This window comes from Odocoileus virginianus, chromosome 13 (assembly GCF_023699985.2).
Source record: "Odocoileus virginianus isolate 20LAN1187 ecotype Illinois chromosome 13, Ovbor_1.2, whole genome shotgun sequence".
Taxonomy (NCBI): domain Eukaryota; kingdom Metazoa; phylum Chordata; class Mammalia; order Artiodactyla; family Cervidae; genus Odocoileus; species Odocoileus virginianus.
Genome location: NC_069686.1, coordinates 387,963 through 404,909, shown reverse-complemented (window position 1 = coordinate 404,909; position 16,947 = coordinate 387,963). Strand labels below are relative to the sequence as shown.

Here is a 16,947-nt window from a genome sequence, read left to right as displayed (position 1 = left end):
TCTAGCTCCCCAGGGATGGAACGCGGGTCCCCCGCACTGGGAGTGCGGCATCCTAGCCACCGCGAAGTCCCTCGCTCTTCTTATTCCTATCACTTTTAACACTTTTGAAAGAAGCGGCTTACGGTGACTGTCTACCGCCCCCTGCTGGAACCTGGGCGCCTGGACAAGGCCTCCACCTGATTTTTGTTCCTAACTCCAGCCCCGAGAACAGTAAAATGCATGCAGTAGGCACCCAGTAAATATTTGTTGGATGCATGAATGAATGAGATAATATCTCTTACTCTGTTCACTGTGAGGTGTAGACACGAAGGCTGAAATGTGCTTCCAGCCTGAAGGGAGCTCCTAGGCTTGCCAGAAGGCAAGCCAAGACAACGGTGAAGACAAGCTGAGCCAGACGCTGGACAAGTCACCCCATTGCGCTGGGGAAACTGCTGGAGATGGGAGTTTTGCTACTAGCAACTACAACCCTTCTGTGACAGGAGGGGAAAGCAGTTGTCTATGAAGACTGCAAGAAATCGCTCCAGAGGCATATGGAATTATTATTAAAGTTGCAATTGACAGCTGGTGGGTGGGTGTCAGGATGGGTGGGGATCAGAGTTGCCCACAACACCCGCCTGTGAGGCCTCCAAAGGTTTGCCTTCTCCTGCTGACTTCTCCCATCCTCCACACTGCGGGCTCCCACGCAGGATTCGTTCTGATAACATCCTGTGTAAACAACAGCCCTCCTCAGCCTCCATCCCAATTAACAGGCAGGCAGCTGAAAGCAACCCCCCACACCTGCCGTTCAGGAAGAACAGCCCAGAGGACAGGTGTCCCCAGTGGACGAGGACACAGGCAGGCAGTTCCTGGAGGGCGCTTCACGCATGGGGGCCACGGGTTCTTCGTGAAAGCCCTCCACATGGCTTCTCTCCTCATCCCCCGGGCCAAGCTGGTGACCCTTCCCCACGTCCTCAAGCCTCTCAGCTTGCACACCGCCCCCACTGCCCCCCGGCAGAGGCCTCCTGTGACGGGATCACCAGCCCCCAGTCACGGGGTAGGTTGTCCGGATCTCACACACCCCTCGCCCCACAGCTCGGCGCTCAGAGAGCCTGGTCCACAGTTGTGGCTCCTTCCTGTCCTCCTGGGTGATCTGGGGTAAGCCCCAGCCCTTCTGAGAACCTCCATTTCTGTCCTGTGATGTGAGCAAGGACTGAGATCACCTCTGCCATCTACTAGTGCCTGCTCTCAGCACGGCAAACCTAGCACTGACTGGGGCAATTTTATCATTCTGCTCTGTCAGCTGTGCTTCCAGTCTAAGCTCCTCCGCCACATTTTGAGCCACCCCTGACCTGGCCCTCCCTGCCATCCAAGATGGTCACATACACGCATCCTTCCCACACTCACTCCAGGTCCCACCACTGCCTGCAAGCTATCTGTCTCCCTTCGACCAGGCCTGGCCCCTCCCAGAATACTCATCCCCTTCTATCTTCCTCCCTGAACACCAGCCATCTTTCTCCTTTCAGGGTTCCCCTCATGCCCTGCTTCCTCTAGGAGGGCCTCTGCTCTGGGCTCAGCCTGAGCTCTCCTTTCTCTCTATTAAGCTCAGAACCACCCCCCCCTCCAATATCTAAATCACTATGGATGACAGCATAAACCCTCCACTTACGTCAACTAGTGATGTGCCTGCAGCTTACAGAAGTTTGCCAGTAAGGCAGATCAGTGATGTGACCAGAACAGAGGCTGTGAGATCTTGAGTCAATCAGTCAGCATCTCTGAGTCTCAGTTTAGTTGTCAAGAAAAACAAGAATAATTACATGGGCTTTGGGGGACATTATGAGAATTAGATGAGACTATATATGAAGTACCCAGTACAGTTTCTGGAACCCAATAGGCCCTTAATAAATGGAAATTAATGTTATAGCCACCATTGAAAGGGGCTTCTTAGCTGTGTCACAAAAAGCTATATTCCAAGTGTTTTTGCTGGGCTGTGCTAACAGATTCTTTGGATAAAAAAATATTCCAGCATCTACAAAACTACCTCTTTTTATGATAATTCCAACTATACAAGGATGTCATAGAGCACGGCCACCACCTCTGCTCATTGTAACACTCTACTGAGCCTGAACCTAGCCTTGGAAACTTTCTTGACACAGTTGTGGAAGCAGCCGCTAACACATCAGAATGGACACGCATTGTATAATAAAGAAGTTGGCTGGTCATTGTCTTAGGTGTCTGGAAGTAACATCCTTGGAATTTTCTGAGCTGTAAGAGCATTTTGGTTATTCATGCTGAGTCCAATAGTTTACACTAAGAGGTTAGTCACGTGGGCCCTGAGATATCTCAAGTTGAGGGAAAGACCAACCGTGTGGTTAGAGAGGTGGGCTTTGAGCCTTGTGTGATTAAGGGGCCGTGTGCAGCAAGCAGCCTTGACTCAGGTTTGGCCGTGACTCAGTCAGCTGTGCCTACGTAATGAAATCTCAGTAAAAACTTACTGCGTGGTGAACACACTGATGTGCCAGGGGGTCTCAGCCCAGGGTTGCAGAGGCTTCACATGTGAGGCCCTCCCAGACCTGACCCCACACGTGTCTTCATTTGGCTGAATTGTACCATTTAAAACAAAACTCTACTGATAAATCTAGTACTTTCTTGACTTCTGTGGGCCATTCTAGTGAGCTATTGACCCTGAGGGGGTCATGAGAACTCCTGAATTTGCAGCTGCTTGGTCAGAAGCACAAGTGGCCTGGGAGCCCTAAGCCCACGGTTGGTGTCTAAAGAAGGGGGAGTCTCATGGAAGAGGGTGCCCTCAGCCTGTGAGGCCTGTGCTAAGTCCAAGTGGTTAGTGTCAGGACTGCATCACACTTCAGTCAATCAAAAGCAGGTCCTGTGGGCCTGGTGTGGGCCAAGCTACAAGCCAGACCATGGACCTACAGTGGAGCCAGACAAAGACGAGAGGGAGCCCTGTTGTGCTGCCCCTAGGTGCTCAGGTACAAAGTCCATCCTCAGTCAGGATGCTCTAAGTGCAGAGTGGTACCAGGCCTGAGCCTACAGGAGAGGCCTGTGTGTCTGACTCTCTTTGCCCAGGTCCTCCAGGGTCCCAAGGACCACCCCAGCCCGTGGGGGATGAGAGTAGTAAATATTTCAGCTCCTGACCTCCCAATGGACCATCCTTGGTAGTGAACCCATTGCTCACAAAATCCTACCTGATATGGGCTTTGTATGCTTCCCAATCTTGGTTTGCCTCATCCCTCTCTCCTGCTCCCCTTTGGGGTTACCTCCCAATAAAATCCCTGCAGAGTCTATTTCCAGGACCACAAACATCACAGCTGTGGGCACCTCTGCAGCGCCGTTCTTGGGAATGAACAGTCAGGGCAGCCCGAAGCCTGGCCCCACCTCCATGCCATGAGAGTCTGGATGGACAGAGAATGTCAGTGCGGCCTTTCTGGGGGACAAGACAGTCCTGGGCAGAGGGAGGGGGGCTCTCAGAGCCAACAGGGGAGTTCTGGAGCCCTGCGGAGCAGCTTTAGAGAGAGCCACAAACACAGTGGGAGCGGTCTCAGACCCTTCTGGTGGACATCCAGGGCTGGACAATCGATCCCTGTGGGGTGGCTGGGGGAAGGACACAGGGACAGGCAGGCCCTACATTCTGACTCCCAGCCCCGGCAGGCTGCTCTGTCCAGGGGCCCATTTGGTTTGGCGCCACTCCAGGCTTGAGTTTTGACCTGCTGACCTAATGTCCTGGCACCCTTGCCTGACCATCTGCAGGACACTGTCCAGCTCAGGTCAGTACAGACCACGCTCTGCCCGAAGGTGCTATTACCTGAAAACTGGGCTGGCCTCTTGATGGGTGTCAAACCAATAGGTACAACCAAGCCAAAGATGAGAAGGAAGGATGGAAGGATTTTTTTTTTTACCTGCAGCAAATTAGGAGAACACTGGGGATCTTTTCCAAAGCAGTGTCTTCCTAACAGCAAAACTGAGGAAGTTTTAAGCTAAGGGGCTTTGTATATTCACCCGGGGTGGGGGGGGGGGGGGGTGAGCAGGGGGAGGGGGCGGCTTGAGCAGAGAAGAATTCAGCATGGAATTGGGGCAAAGGTCAAAAGGGTCCAAGCTTTAGTTGATTTAAGTCAGGAGGGTCAACACCATCATTCTATCCTCCAGCTGCGTGGGGGCTTTGATTCCCCCACAAAAATTTATCATTATGTATAGTCAATCCTAAAGGAAATCAACCCTGAATATCCACTGGAAGGACTGATGCTGAAGCTGAAGCTCCAATACTTTGGCCACCTGATGCAAAGAGCTGACTCATTGGAAAAGAATCTGATTCTGGAAAAGATTGAGTGGAGGAGGACAAGAAGGATAAGATAGTTGGATGGCATCATCAACTCGATGGATATGAATTTGAGCAAACTCCAGGAGATAGTGAAGGACAAGGAAGCCTAAAGTGCTGCAGTCCATGGGGTCGCAAATAGCCGGACATGACTTAGCGACTAAACAACAAAATTAGTCCTTAAAGAGGAACTAGGACGCTGCTCTATAATTGCGTTATTGTTTGACTACCTTTTCTCTGTTCCTGCATTCCTTTGTTCCCTTAAGATGGTTGATTACTAGGATCTGTTCAAGGTCAAGCATTGTGGCCAGGCTTGGATTCTGAAATGGCTTCTCTTATGTCAGGAAAGCCGTGCCTTGTTCTTTCTCTAGGGCCCCCCTAACTCACCTGCTCACAGTGCTTTCCGAGCGGTGGGGGCCAGCACCGCCTCGTTCACATCCGTCAGCGCGCAGGCTGCTGTCCCGTCAGCCTGCGCTTCAGGGTACCCCATTCTAACTCACAGAACAAGCGAGCCGGCAGAGCTTCTGACTCTCCGCACCCCAGAGGGAGAGGCGGCCAGGTGAAGAGGCCCTGCGAAGTGAGGCCTGGGACGGGGCCTGTCCGGAATCCGCGGCAGACTCAGGCCTGGGAAAAGTTCCGGGCTTTAGTGCTTGAGAGAGTGTGAGAGGACAGCCCTGGAGGCCCACAGGGGGCTGTGCAGTGGGCGTCTCCCCAGACCCTGCCTCCCCAGCTAGGCTGGGGGCTCTTGCTCTCTGAGTGTGGGCACTCCCAGGGAGGGTGGGCAACCCAACACACACCTCGAGGCCTCAGTCTCCACTCTCACTGTGAGAAAGCCAAGTTTCTTCACAGACGACCTTTCTTCACAGACGACCTGCAGTCTTTCTTCTTACACAGCCCAGAGGCGCTCTGGGCTCCCCTCTGCCCACATCTGCCCTGTCTCCTGTCTCCAGGTTCAATGTCCAGCCTGTCCCCTGTGCACCGTCCCAGCGGTAACTGCCTTGGCCTTGCCTTCCTTCTGTACTTCGTGGCATGAAATGAGCCCAGCCTTCCACTGAGACACTTCCAATAGTAAGGGGAGGGGGGAGGGGCTCTAAAGAGCCCCCTCCTCCTGTGACAGAGTTAATGCAAAACAATAACAAACAAACAAAAAAATCCATGATACACAAAATATAAAAGTTTCCATTAAAGACAGGATCAATATTACTGATTTTTCTTTTCGCCTCAGCTCCATTATGATTTGACACCAATCGTCTTTGTTTAAAATGTCAACATTTTTTTAGTTCATCTTGGAAATTTGACGTTAATTTTTTATTATTTTTAACATTGCATTAAAATAATACGTATCTTGATTCCTGAGTTTTGGGGTGCCATTTTAAATTTTGCACCCAAGGCAACTCCCCATTCCCTCACTCTAGTGCCAGCCCTGACCCCAAACTAACTTGGACCCTCCAATGAAGGGGGCTCTAGACCAGGCCATTCCTTGCCATGTTTTGTGTAAGAATGATAACAAATCAACCTGAACCATGAACAATTAAGACAGTTTTGGGAGAGGAGATCAGAGAGAGACAAAGACACAGAGAAAGAGAAGTGGAGAAGATGCAAAGATTAAAGAGAAGAGAAAGGACTGGGGCCAAGCCTATGACTTCAGAAGCTCATACAAAGGACTCCTTGCCCACGGTACAGCCTTGCCCTAATCAGAAGGCTTTCCCTTCAAACTGGTAATACTTGTAATCAGCCAGACACAGTAACAGGAGCATTTGTTGTTGTTGTTTAGTCACTAAGTCATGTCCGACTCCTTACCACACCATGGCCTGTAGCCCACCAGGCTCTTGTGTCTGTGGGATTTTCCAGGCAGGAATACTGGAGTGGCTTGCCATTTCCTACACCAGGGGATCTTTCCAACCCAGGGATTGCACCCTCATCTCCTGCAATGGCAGACATAGTGAGTAATTTAATAGCTTCCAAAAACAAACCCACTGTTTATCTTGGATGCCATAAGGAGTAGAAATGATCTCCATGGGGGCCAAAAGCACATAGAAAACTTTTAAATTCAAACTCATTCTGAGCATGGCGGCCTTGCTCACTTCTCCACTGTCATCAGCTGGGAGAACAAAAGCCATAGTGTACAGAAAGGTCGCCTTCTGTGCTCAGGGTCACCAAGTGTCTCAGTTTTCACAGCATTGTTCCATTTGGACTTACTGTCCCTCCGTAATTATAAATATCATACCCTGTCACTCTTAAATCTGGCCCAGCTTGGACCAATGACCTATGTGAGTCACCTTATCCATACACAATGGCTGCATGAGTTCTGTGAGCCTCAAGCAACCCTTCGAGGCAAACAGAACAAGTAGAATCATCTCTGTTTTATAGAGGAAGAGACAGGGTCAGAGAGGTTATGATCCTACTCATAGGACTATTAAGCAGAGGAGCCACACTGGTCCACTGTACCAGGCAAGTACTATTCAGGTTCAAGGAACAACTTAAAGCTAAGAAACTTCAAAACCAGATCAGAACTGTCACAAATGTCAATCCAGAAATACACCCTAAGGTACCAATGATGGGTATGGCTCCTGAGCTTTGCAAATCAGAAAAAGGAGGCGATGGTAGCTCGGTGAGTCAATTTAGTTTGTCAGAATCCCATGTTCCCACAAACAGCAGCCATCCTGTTTTCCAAGTGTTAGTTTTGTGATAATCAACCAGACACGCTCTCTTTCTCCTAAAGTTTGTATTCTACAAGGCTGGTACTAACTAACTCCTGTCTTGGCCAAGCCTTTTTCCCTCAGCGGAACTAGAGCCAGTGCAGAGAATAGGACAAGATAAGGCAGGAGCCGTGGGCAAGTGTCAGACCACAACAGACCTTGAAGGACTTGATAGAAGCTTATGGTTCCTAAAGGCGAGAGCAACGGACAGCTACTGAGGAACTGTTCACAGAGGGATGTGTAAGGAAATCCATGGCTTTGGAAGTCTGTAGGGGACAGAAATGCAACAAAAGGGCTGGCAATAGAGCAGAAACTGATCAGACCTGGTTATGATTGGCTCTGGGAGGGAGGAGCAGGAAGAAGAAGGAGGTAAAGATATTTTTAGACTCCCACTTCTGGATGAGAGGATGTCCCTCGCTGAAGGAGGAGCAGGTTCAGGGGGCCTCAAGCTCTGCGTTTTGTCGTGTGTTCTGGGCCCCATTTGAGGGGCCTTTGAGAAATCCGTAATAGCAGATCAGGTAGGCACATTTATGTTTAAAGCTCAGAAGAGAAGTCTGGGCTGGAGGTGAAAAGAAATGGCTACTCATCTGCACACACATAGTCACTGCACCTGTAGCAGCTCCCAGGATGCAAGTTCACTCAAGGCCATGGCCTCCAGTGGGGCTGGAGGGAGACTAGAGTCATGCTGATTCCTTTGCCCAAAGAATTGTGTAATATTGCTTGAAATTTAAAGAAGCAATTACCCACCAAAATGTAAATTGGTGCAGCCACTATGGAAAACAGTATGGCGGTTCCTCAAGAAACTAAAAATAGAGTTGCTGTATGATCTAGCAACCCCACTCCTGGGCCTATATCTGGGGAAAATTACAGTTCAAAGATACATGCACCCTAATTGTTCATAGCAGCATTATTTACAATTGTCAAGACACGAAAGTGAAAGTCACTCAATTGTTTCTGACTCTTGTGACCCCATGGACTAATTCCCCAAGCCAGAGTACTAGCGTGGCTAGCCATTTCCTTCTTCAAGGGTCTTCCTGACCCAGGCATTGAACGCAGATCTCCTGCATTGCAGGCGGATTCTTTACCAGCTGAGCTACCAGGGAGGCCCAGATAAGACAAGGAAGCAACCTAAATATCCATTAACAGATGATGGATAAAGAAGAGGTGGTACATACACAATGGAATACTATTCAGTCATTATAAAGAATGAAATAATGCCATTTGCAGCTATGTGGGCAGTCCTAGAAATGATAATAGTAAGTGAGGGGAGAAAGACAAATACCATATGATATCACTTATATATGGAATCTAAAACCTGACACAAATGAATTTACAGACAGACTCACAGACATAGAGAATAGACTGCTGGCAGTAGGGGAAGAGGGTGAACGAGGGATGAATTGGGATTTCGGGGTTAGCAGGTGCAAACTATTACATACAGAATGGATCAACAACAATGGCCTCCTGTGTGGCACAAGGAACTATATTCAGCATCCTGTGATAAACCATAATGGAAAAGAATATGGAAAAGAATGTATCTATGTCTAACTGAGTCACTTTGCTGTACAACAGAAATGAACACATTGTAAATCAACTATATTCAATAAAATTAATTTAAAAAAATTTACCCACCAAAGCAAGCACTTCAGATACCCTGTTTGCTCAAACTGTTTAGTCTTTCTGGACCATAGTAACTATTTCCACAGCCCCTCTCAGAGCTGTGCAGACCCCTACTTTATCTCCTTTTGAAATTCCTTCAGTAGAGTTTGTTTGATAAGTACTTCCAATAAAACTGGGAGCTTGAGGAAGTTCTGGAAGCAGGGTACACACCCAGCATGTCTCCTTCAGGGTACAGCCTTCACCCAGAGCCTCTCGGGGCCAGCCTACAACTGCTTTGGGTTTACAGCATCAGTTCATTTACTCCTTGCCATCTCCTGGGGGACCACTAACACCCCCATTTGACAGCAGGAAGTCAAGGCACTGCCCTGGGACACAGCCGGCAAAGAAAGAGCTCACACAGGGACCCAGCACCTGGGACAGGAGATGAGTAATTCTTGGAGAAACGGCCCTTTGTAGTCACTTGGCAGTGGCCAGGAAGCAAAAATGTAGGACTTTGGCTCTGTTTTCAAAAGGAATTTTTCCACTTTCATTTTCAAAGGGGAATTTTTAGAATTCTTACTTGTAAAGTCATGAGCACTCAAGCTGTTACTCAAAAATACTGACACCAAAAGGAAAAAATTCTCCTAAAAGTGAACTTGCTTCAAACAGAAACTAAAATTTAGAGGAAATATTAGGAAGAAAATCTTCTAGTTAAATTTAATTTGAAAAATAAAGCTAAAAATTATAAAAATAAAATTATTTCACTTTATCTCAAATAAAACCTGGTTTACAATTCTAATGATCCCTTCTGAGGATTTTTTAAAATTTTTATTATGAAAAATTTCAAACGGAACAGTAAACAGAATGGTGTAACAAAACTCCATGTATCCATTACCTAGACTGAATCATGGTTGACATTTTTTTAAAGTTTACTTTTTTTAGCAAAGGCATTTTGAGGTCAATTACAGGTATTGTAACATTTTGATGTGAATCTTTTTTAAAAATGACATCTACCTGGCTAACAAACACATGAAAAGATGCTCAACATCACTCATTATCAGAGAAATGAAAATCAAAACCACAACGAGGTACCATTACACGCCAGTCAGGATGGCTGCTATCCAAAAGTCTACAAGCAATAAATGCTGGAGAGGGTGTGGAAAAAAGGGAACCCTTTTACACTGTTGGTGGGAATGCAAACTAGTACAGCCACTATGGAGAACAGTGTGGAAATTCCTTAAAAAACTGGAAATAGGACTGCCATATGACCCAGCAATCCCACTTCTGGGCATACACACTGAGGAAATTAGATCTGAAAGAGACACGTGCACCCCAATGTTCATCGCAGCACTGTTTATAATAGCTAGGACATGGGAGCAACCTAGATGCCCATCAGCAGATGAATGAATAAGGAAGCTATGGTACATATACATCATGGAATATTACTCAGCCATTAAAAAGAATTCATTTGAATCAGTTCTAATGAGATGGATGAAACTGGAGCCCATTATACAGAGTGAAGTAAGCCAGAGAGATAAAGACCAATGCAGTATACTAACGCATATATATGGAATTTAAAAAGATGGTAATGATACCCCAATATGCAAAACAGAAAAAGAGACACAGATGTACAGAACAGACTTTGGGACTCTGTGGGAGAAGGCGAGGGTGGGATGTTCAGAGAGAATAGCATTGAAACAAGTATACTATCAAGGGTGAAACAGATCACCAGCCCAGGTTGGATGCATGAGACAAGGGCTCAGGGCTGGTGCACTGGGAAGACCCACAGGGATGGGATGGGGAGGGAGGCGGGAGGGGGGATCGGGATGGGGAACACATGTAAATCCTTGACTGATTCATGTCAATGTATGGCAAAAACCACTACAATATTGTTAAGTAATTAGCCTCCAACTAATAAAAATAAATGAAAAAAAAATGACATCTACCTACATAGACACAAAGCCATTGTCACACCTAAGAAAATCAACAAAAATTTCCTAATATCATCTTATAACCACAACACATTTAAATTCCTCCCTTTTATCCTCCCCAAAATGTCTTGCAGTTGGTTTGTTGAAATAAAGATCCAATCAAGAACCACTTGTAGACAGGAGAACAAGATGGCGGAGGAGTAGGTGGACATGGAATACATCTCTCTCCATGTACACATCAGGAATACAGCTTCAGACACAGAAGTGCATGCAGAACATCATCTGAGAGCAGACAGGAGTACCTGAACAGTGGAAAAGAACATACGGAACCACACAAAACTCAGTAGGATGAAAGAACTAGGGGGAAAACCAGCACTGTTAGTAGGACTGGACCTGCCCTTGGCGGGTGGGGGAACTGAAGCTGGCATCAGATCCCCACAACTGGGCAATTGCCTGAGTCAGAGGAGAAACATTTAAGGCTGAGAGTGAAACAGCTAATCTGTGGCAGCCTAAAGGGAGGGAAAATCAGACACTCTTTGCCACAGCCATACATACTGGGAACAGGGATGCAGTTCCCCTAGAAGGTGCAGCAGCTAGGAACTGGAATTTATATTTATATTAAAAAGCAGAGACATTACTTTGCTAACAAAGGTCCATCTAGTCAAAGCTATGGTTTTTCCAATTGTCATCTATGGATGTGAGAATTGGACTATAAAGAAAGCTAAGCACTGAAGAATTGATGTTTTTGAACTGTGGTGTTGGAGAAGACTCTTGAGAGTCCCTTGGACTGCAAGGAGAACAAACCAGTCCATCCTAAAGGAAATCAGTCCTGAATGTTCATTGGAAGGACTGATGTTGAAGCTGAAACTCCAATGATTTGGCCACCTGATGTGAAGAACCGACTCACTGAAAAAGACCCTGATGCTGGGAAAGGTTGAAGGCAGGAGAAGAAGGGGACGACAGAGGATGAGATGGTTGGATGGCATCACCGACTCAATGGACATGAGTTTGAGTAAGCTCTGGGAGTTGGTGTTGGACAGGGGAGCCTGGCGTGCTGCAGTCCATGGGGTCATAAAGAGTCGGACATGACTAAGCAACTGAACTGAACTGACCCGGGAACATAGACGATCTCTCCATCTGTTTATGTCATCTTTGATTTCTTTCATTAGTGTCTTATAATTTTCTGTGTACAGTTCTTTTGTCTCCTTAGGTAAGTTTATTCCTAGATATTTAATTATTTTTGTTGCATATGATGAATGGGATTGATTCCTTAATTTCTCTGTCTGATTTTTCATTGTTAGTATATAGAAATGCAAGTGATTTCTGTGTATTGATTTCATATCCTGCAACTTTGCTAAATTCACTGATTAGCTCTAGCAATTTTCTGATACTATCTTTAGGGTTTTCCACATACAGTATCATGTCATCTGCAAACAGTGAGAGCTTTACTTCTTCTTTTCCGATCTGGATTCCTTCATTTCTTTTTCTTCTCAGATTGCTATAGCTAGGACTTCCAGAACTATGTTGAATAATAATGGTGAAAGTGGACACCTTTGTCTTGTTCCTGATCTTAGGGGGAATGCTTTCATATTTTCAGCATTGAGAATAATGTTTTCTGTAGGCTTAACATATCTGGCCTTTACTATGTTGACATAGGTTCCTTCTATGCCCATTTTTTAAAGAGTTTTAATCATAAATAGGAGCTGAATTTTGTCAAAGGCTTTTTCTGCGTCTATTGAGATTATCATATGGTTTTTATCTTTAAATTTGTTAATATCATATATCACATTAATTCAGTTCAGTTCAGTCATTCAGTCGTGTCCAACTCTTTGCAACCCCATGAACTGCAGCACGCCAGGCTCCCCTGTTTGTCACCAACTCCCGGAGCTTACTCAAACTCATGTCCCTTGAGTGGGTGATGCCATACAACCATCTCATCCTGTCATCCCTTTCTCCTCCCATCTTCAATCTTTTCCAGCATTAAGGTCTTTTCAAATGAGTCAGTTCTTCCCATTTGGTGGCCAAATTATTGGAGTTTCAGCTTCAACATCAGTCCTTCCAATGAATATTCAGGGATTGATTCAATTCAGTGTGAATCAATCACATTGACTGACTTGTGTATTTTGAAGAATCCTTGCATCCCTGGATTATACCAAACTTGATCATGGTGTATGAGCTTTATGACATATTGCTGAATTCTCTTTGCTAAAATTTTGTTGAGGATTTTTGCATCTATGTTCATCAGTGATATTGGCTTGTAGTCTTCTTGTTTTGTGTTGTCTTTCTCTGTTTTTGTTTCAGGGTGATGGTGACCTCATAGAATGAGTTTGGAAGTGTTCCTTCCTCTGAAATTTTTTGAAAGAGTTTTAGAAGGATAAGCATTAGCTCTTCTCTAACTGTTTGATAGAATTCTCCAGTGACGCCATCTGGTCCTGGGTTTTTGTTTTTGTTTTTTTTTTTTGGCGAGATTTTTGATCACAGCTTCAATTTCTGTGCTTGTAACTGGGTTGTTCGTAATTTCTTTTTTTTTTTTTTTAAATTTTTATTAGTTGGAGGCTAATTACTTTACATTATTACAGTAGTTTTTGTTATACATTGATATGAATTAGCCCTGGATTTACATGTATTCCCCATCCCAGTCCCCCCTCCCACCTCCCTCTCCACCCGATCCCTCTGGGTCTTCCCAGTGCACCAGGCCCGAGCACTTGTCTCATGTACCCAACCTGAGCTGGTTGGGTAATTTCTATTTCTTCCTGGTTTAGTCTTGGAAGATTGAACTACTCTAAGAACCTGTCCATTTCTTCCAGGTTATAAATTTTATTGCCATATAGTTGTTCATAACAGTCTCTTATGATCCTTTGTATTTCTGCATTGTTGGCTGTAAGCTCTCCTTTATCATTTCTAATTTTGTTGATTTGATTCTTGTCTCTTTTTTCTCTTGATGAGTCAGGCTAAAGACTTGTCAATTTTGTTTATCTTCTCAAAGAAACAGCTTTCAGTTTTATTAATCTTTACTATTGTTTCTTTTACTTCTTTTTCACATTTCTATGCTGATCTTTATGATTTATTTCCTTCTACTAATTCTTTTTCCAGTTGTTTTAGGTGTAAAATTAGGTTGCCTATTCGATGTTTTTCTTGTTTCTTGAGGTAGGAATGCAGTGCTTTGCTTTCCTCTTAGAACTGCTTTTGCTGCATCCCATGGGTTTTGAGTTGTGTTTTCATTGTCATTTGTTTCTAGAAATTTTTTTATTTCCCTTTTGAGTTCTTCAGTAACCTGTTGGTTATTTAGAAATGTATCATTTAATCTCCATGTGTTTATGTTTTTTTACAGTTTTTTTCTTGTAATTGGTATCTACTCTCAGCATTGTGGTCAGAGAAGATGCTCGATACAATTTCAATTTTCTCAAATTCATTGAGGTTTGATTTGTGACCCAAGATGTGGTCTATCCTGGAAAATATTCCATGTGCATTTGAGAAGAAGGTGTATTCTCCTGCATTTGGATGGAAAGTCCTGAAGATATCAATGAGATCCATCTCATGTAATGTATCATTTAAGACTTGTGCTTCCTTACTAACTTTCTATTTTGATGATCTGTCCATTGGTGTGAGTGGGGTGTTAAAGTCTCCTACTGTTATTGTGTTACTGTCAGTTTCTCCTTTTATGTCTGTTAGTGTTTGTCTTATGTATTGAGGTGCTCCTATGTTGGGTGCATATATATTTACAATTGTTATGTCTTCCTCTTGGATTGATCCCTTGATCATTATGTAGTATCCTTTCTTATCTCTTGCAAAATTCTTTACTTTAAGGTCTATTTTGCCCGATATGAGGATTGCTACTCCAGCTTTCTTTTGTTTCCCGTTTGCATGGAATATATTTTTCCATCCTCTCACTTTCAGTCTATATGTGTCTTTAGGTCTGAAGTGGGTTTCTTGTAGATAAGAATACATATGGGTATACATATGGGTCTTATTTTTGTATCCATTCAGCCACTCTGTGTCTTTTGGTTGGAGCATTTAATCCACTTATATTTAAAGTAATTATTGATATATATGTTCCTATTGCCATTTTCTTAATTGTTTGGGGTTGATTTTGTAGATCTTTTTCTTCTCTTGTATTTCTTGACATAAGTCCCTTTAACATTTGTTATAAAGCTGGTTTGATGGTACTAAATTCTCTTAACTTTCGCTTGTCTGAAAAGCTTCTTATTTCTCCATCAATTTTGAACGACATCCTCACCAGGTACAGTAATCTTTCCCTTTCAGTACTTTAAATATATCCTGCCATTCCTTCTGGCCTGCAGAGTTCCTGCTGAAAGATCAGCTGTTAAGTGTATGGAGTTTTCCCTGGATGTTACTTGTTGCTTTTCCATTGCTGCTTTTAATATTCTTTTGTGTGTGTGCATTTGGTCTTTGTTAGTTTGATTAGTATGTGTCTTGGTGTGTTTCTCCTTGGGTTTATCCTGAATGGGACTTTTTGTGCCTCTTGAACTTGACTATTTCCTTTTCCATGTTGGGGAAATTTTTAACTATAATCTCTTCAAAAATTTTCTCATACCTTTTCATTTTCTCTTCTTCTGGGACCCCTATAATTCGAATGTTGGTGCATTTGATATTGTCCCAGAGGTCTCTGAGACTATCCTTAGTTCTTTTTGTTCTTTTTAGTTCATTCTGCTCTTCAGAAGTTATTTCAACCATTTTATCTTCCAGCTTACTGATTCATTCTTCTGCTTCAGATTTTCTGCTATTGATTCCTTATAGAGTATTTTTAATTTCAGTAATTGTATTGTTTGTCTCTGTATGTTTATTTTTTATTTCTTCTAAGTTTTTGTTAAGTGATTCTTGCATTTTCTCCATTCTGTTTTCAGGGTTTTGATAATCTTTATTATCATTATTCTGAATTCTTTTTTAGTTAGTTTGCCTATTTCCTCTTCATTAATTTGAACTTTTGTGTTTCTAGTTTGTTCTTTTATTTGTGCAGCATTTCTCTGCTACTTTTCATTATTTTTAGCTTATTGTGTTTGAGGTCTCCTTTTCCCAGCCTTCAGGGCTGAATTCTTTCTTCCTTTTAGTTTCTGCCCTCCTAAGGTTGGTCCAGTGGTTTGTGTAAGCTTTGTATAGAGTGAGGCTTGTGCTGAGTTTTTTTGTTTTGCTTTGTTTTTCCTCTGATGGTCAAGGCTGAGTGAGGTGGTAATCGTGTCTGCTGATGATTGGGTTTGTATTTTTTGTCTTGTGTGTTGTTTGAATGAGGCGTCCTGCAGAGGGTGCTACTGGTGGTTGGGTGATGTTGGGTCTTGTATACAAGTGGTTTCCTTTGTGTGAGTTTCACTATTTGATACTCCCTGGGGTTAGTTCTCTGGTTAGTCTAGGGTCTTGGAGCCAGTGCTTCCTCTCCAAAGGCTCAGGGTTTGATCTCTGGTCAGGAATGAAGATTCCACAAGTGGTTTGTTATGGTATTGCTGCTGCTGCTGCTAAGTCGCTTCAGTCGTGTCCAACTCTGTGCGACCCCATAGACGGCAGCCCACCAGGCTCCACTGTCCCTGGGATTCTTGAGGCAAGAACACTGGAGTGGGTTGCCATTTAGGTAAGATTAAAATAAATACCCAAAAGTGGGAAACCAAAGATGAACCCCAGACGAATGGCAGTTACAAAATCAGGCAAATAATAATTAAAATAATGGAATATACACATATACATTACACCCATAAGCAAAATCAAAACAAGCCAACAAAAATAGAGTAGATTGACCCAGCAAACAAAGGAAATAAAAAAATTATATCTACCAGTTAAGAACAAAACTAACTAAAGCATAAACTGGAAAACAAAACTAAAGCAAGGTGCCAAGTGGGAAATAAAGCAATGAACACAAAACTAACAAATATGTTGAGAGGAAAGGAAAGAAAGAAAAAAAGAAAAAATAAATATGCAAAGTTAAATAGAGGTAGATAAAGAAGATTTATATACATCAAAGATTAACTGCAAGGGGAAAAAACAGTAGGAAAAGCAAACAAAAGGATAAATGTAGAAAAAAATATAGGCTTTAAAAAATTAAAAGTTAAAAGAAGAGGGAAAAAAGGAAGAAGAAATTTAAAAAAAAAAAAAGAAAGAAAAAGGAAAACCCCACAGAACTGCAAAAGCCCAACACAGAGGCAGAGGTTTATAAGAACAATAAAAAATTGACTGAGAATAGAAAAAGCTCAGAAGTAGATTTCATAGTGCCAATAAAATCGACAACTGCAACGGGGCGGTGGCGGGGTGGGGGGAGAAAAGAAAAAAAATCCAAATGAATCTACAGAGCAAGTCAAAACATGAGAATAATACATGTTTTTCTTGAGTCACTGCTAACAGAGTCCTTTCCCTCGCTGGAAGTCACAGTCCACCTCACCTCCCTAGGATGCCGTCCCACCCTGTGCTG

General features: G+C 43.8%; 1 long non-coding RNA gene across 1 annotated transcript; it reads right to left on the bottom strand.

Moving 5' to 3' along the window:
• Nucleotides 1-519: 519 nt before the first annotated feature.
• Nucleotides 520-1,562, bottom strand: LOC110137691 (uncharacterized). Its single transcript, XR_002313991.2, has 2 exons — nt 1,058-1,562; nt 520-705 (listed from the first exon to the last, which is right to left on the bottom strand). It is a non-coding gene; the product is annotated as an uncharacterized lncRNA (long non-coding RNA).
• Nucleotides 1,563-16,947: the final 15,385 nt, after the last annotated feature.